The following is a 3,720-nucleotide window of genomic DNA, read 5'->3' as shown; positions in this document are numbered from 1 at the left end:
TCTAAACAAAAACACACACTCAGTAGTTAAACACTAATTAGCTAGAGTGATTGCCCTTTATTTTTAATTCCCTCTTGCAAATGCATTCTTCCTTGTTCCAGTCTTAGATTATTTTGATGGTTCAAGTTGCCTTTTTCTCTTTTTAGTTTGATTCTGCAATATTTCTATTAGTTCTGCTATAGTTTGCAGCATCTGATGGGCAAAAAACAGGAGTGGCAGTGCTGGTCAAACGTTCAAGAGGTTTTGCAGCAATGGGTTTATTCTTTCCCTTCAACCCCTTATTCTCCTTCGTTACCCCTTAATCCCTTCACAACCCCATTTATCCATTTTTCCTTTAATCCTTGGGTATTTTTATGTTTAACATTAAAACCTCGATAGCCCTTTGTAAATTGTATTAACCTATGTTTTGATTATAATACCGCGCATATTCATAACCCTTAGTTTTAATAGACCCCCGCCCCCCACCTGACCTGTCACATCGTCCGTCATATCAACAATAAACCCGTGCATTTATTCCGACCGCCCGATCTTCTGCCCACTCATCCAATGTCGTTCGCAAGCCCTCGCCCTATTAACTTTTTGTTCATTAACTCTCAGGAAAATGGCTTTCTTCACTGTCCCATCAGACACGTGTCTTCATATCAAATTCCATCGCGTTGCCCATTACGGAAACCACCTATAGCTCAAAGGCAGTGCAGGGAAACCGCCCGTCCACCTTTCGGCCTTTCTCCCACCCATTAACATGTGTGTTTCTCTGCCGTGTGATAACCGTTGGATTTTCTATGGGTAGATCCAATGGCTGTCGTCCCTCCCTGCTCCCGATAGCTTCTCCCATGTGATCTTGTCCATCCATTTCTCTAATCTAATGGCTCGTATTCAAATGGTGCATGCGTGCCTTCCCATTACCCTCCGTTAGCATGTCTTGATCATCCATGCAATCCATCCGACGGCCAGTGTTCCTCCTTGGCCCTTCCTCCATTTTTGATGTATATTGCTGTGTTTTTGGCCAATTTTTGGCGCGTGGAGAAGCAAGTTATGAGCCAGCTACCTGCATTTAACCATCAGCTACCACAGTTAAGGAATAGCATAGTCAAGGACAAAAAGGACACCCTTGGGCAGTTCAACTATGCAACAGTTATGGAAGTTTATTCAGTCAACATTCCACCTGTTCGAGGACATCAAGGTACCAAAGAATGTCAAATTGTTAATTAAAACAATCAGAATGTATCAGAGCCCTCAACATTTTGTAAATGTGGTTGATGATTCATTAAGACACCTCCACACATACCCTAGCAGAGATTTTTGTAAACTGATTCTATATATACTTAGAAAAACGATGTAATCAGTTTGATGAGTGTGAGGTGAGTGTTAGTGTGTTGTAAGTTTCAACTTTTGGAGACTGTAACTACTTTGAGACCTGTAGCTTCTGGTCTTCATTTCCAACTAATACAAGCTTCTTTTGCTTGTATTTGCTCACTTTTCCCTTCTTCTATGTTCCAGGTTGTGCCTGTTTTGCATTAATTCATGTGTTGTGAATGTTTAGCATTGGAGGGGCTGTCATCCCACCTCTGTGTTAGAATTTAGCATGTATCATTGAATTTTCTTGTTGGTTTCTGTTGTTTTAATACCAGAGAGTTGTCATCCTATCTATGTATTAGATAATAGATTTACAGACCTCCTTAATGGTTGCAACTAGCCATCACAGGGTCCTATGTATCTGCTCGTGTGGTCAATGTTCTCCATCATCACATTCTATTTAAGCTGTGAGTAATTGGTGGTTAAAAGCCTTGTAGTCTGGGGGTGTTCACCCATGCCTGGGGTCAATCATAGTAGGAGTGGTTATCTGGCTTGAATATGCAACATTTCTTTCATCCATCCACCATTTATCCAACATTTTGTTGAAGTTTGTAATGTTCCTGAGCATCAATGATATACAACCTAGGTGAGTTTATTGGGGTGATAACATTAATTGGCGCCGTTGCCGAGAAGAGGAGAATTGAAGCTCAACTTCCCCGGGAGAATGACACAGCTTCAAGCTTTGATGATAGACAAGGTTTGAACAAAGTTTTTGGTTGTAATCATCTATCTAGCGACTCCATTGGAGGAAGACCAACTTTTGGTGACTCCACATTGTAGTTCTGGCTCAGTTTGTGAGGTATGTTCAGAGATATCTTTAGAAACCATCAGCTGAACTAGTGTCTGATCCTGAGAAGATCATTAAGCAGAAGAAAATTTTGAAGTAAGGAGCATCAGGACTAGGTAAGCCTTAGAATTTTTATGTATCTCTGTTAGTGAATGTCACCTTCAAAGATTCATTTAGCTCCTTAGTCATTCATTTCCCTTTCGGACCTCAGTTGAAAGAAGCATCCCTGTTATCTATCATATTCCTCCATTTTTGTCATTCTTTTCATTGATTCATTCCACTCAGTCCACCAGTATCCCCTTCGTATACCTTAGTCATGGCAGTCCAGAAAGCTCTTACAAAGATAGAACGAATAGTTGCTGCTAGGTATGGACCCTTAGTCTTGCCTACCCCTTTGAATGCCATGCCTACAGGAGATTATCAAGAATTTATGCCTAAGTTTACTGGTGCAGAAGGAGTAACAACTGAAGAGCATTTAGAGGCCTTTTATAGCTATGCTGATAACCTGGATATCAATGAAGAGGATGTCTGGATGAGGGTTTTTGTTCAAAGCCTAGATGGGGAAGCTAGAAAATGGTTTAGAAATTTACCCCCTAGGTCCATTGCAGACATTGAGGCCCTAGATGATGTATTTTTAAATCACTGGGAGAATAATAAAGATTTGCTCTTTTATCATGATGAATTTGGGAAGTTGCAAAGAGAAGATGGTGAGATGTTGTCTGAATTTAACATCATATTCAATCATATGTAGAGCAGAATGCCAGATGAAGTAAGACCCACCCCTACTTCGGTCATACTTATTTATGCTAATTCCTTTGATTCTCAATTATGCCTGTTGTTAAGAGAAAGAAGATGTACTTCTTTGGTTGACATCCAAAATGCAGCCTTTGAGGTAGAAGCAAACATTATTTCTGCAGAAAGACTTGAAGGTGATGATGAAAGGAGAAGGCAGGGAGGTGAATCCTCATCATCCTATGATTCTAAAATAGATGAATTGGCTAGGAGGATTGAATTTTTGGCCTCTGAAGTTTCCAAATTAAAAACTGAGCAGTATTTTGAAGAAGCTGGAGGTCATTGTTCTTTTTCTCTTCCAACTCCAATTCCTTATAGAGGAGCAAATGAGCATTTGTAGATTCTGCAAAGAAATAAAGTTATAAATGAAGATCAAAGGGTGAAGACCCTTTGTCAAAATATAGTCATGGAAGAAGAGCAGCCTGAAGATGAGGAAGAGGTCCATGTTTTGGAAGGTGCTCCTTTCCTAACACGTGCTGTTATGAGAAAGCAATATCCAGAGGCACTGCTTGTCAGTTTGTTGTAACTGCAGAACAACAAGCTGATCAACAGAATCAAGTAGCAGCAGATCCCTTCATCCTCCAAGAATCTGTGCCCGAAGCTAGCTCATCTTCACATGGCTATGCAGATCTACAAATTAGCCAGTCTGCTATCATCCCCGGTCCAGTGGCAAAGAGGGAGGTTAAAGCTCCCCATCATCTTTTGTTTCTCTGTCTGCTCAAGCGAAATTCCCTCAAAGTTGCCCCTTAAACACTGAGGCAGAACAAAATTCAATGATCAAGGCT

The sequence above is a fragment of the Pinus tabuliformis genome, chromosome 2_1 (genome assembly GCF_031772625.1).
Source record: "Pinus tabuliformis cultivar Carrire ecotype Pingquan chromosome 2_1, CPIR1, whole genome shotgun sequence".
Classification (NCBI taxonomy): Eukaryota; Viridiplantae; Streptophyta; class Pinopsida; order Pinales; family Pinaceae; genus Pinus; species Pinus tabuliformis.
This window is presented reverse-complemented; position numbering follows the sequence as displayed.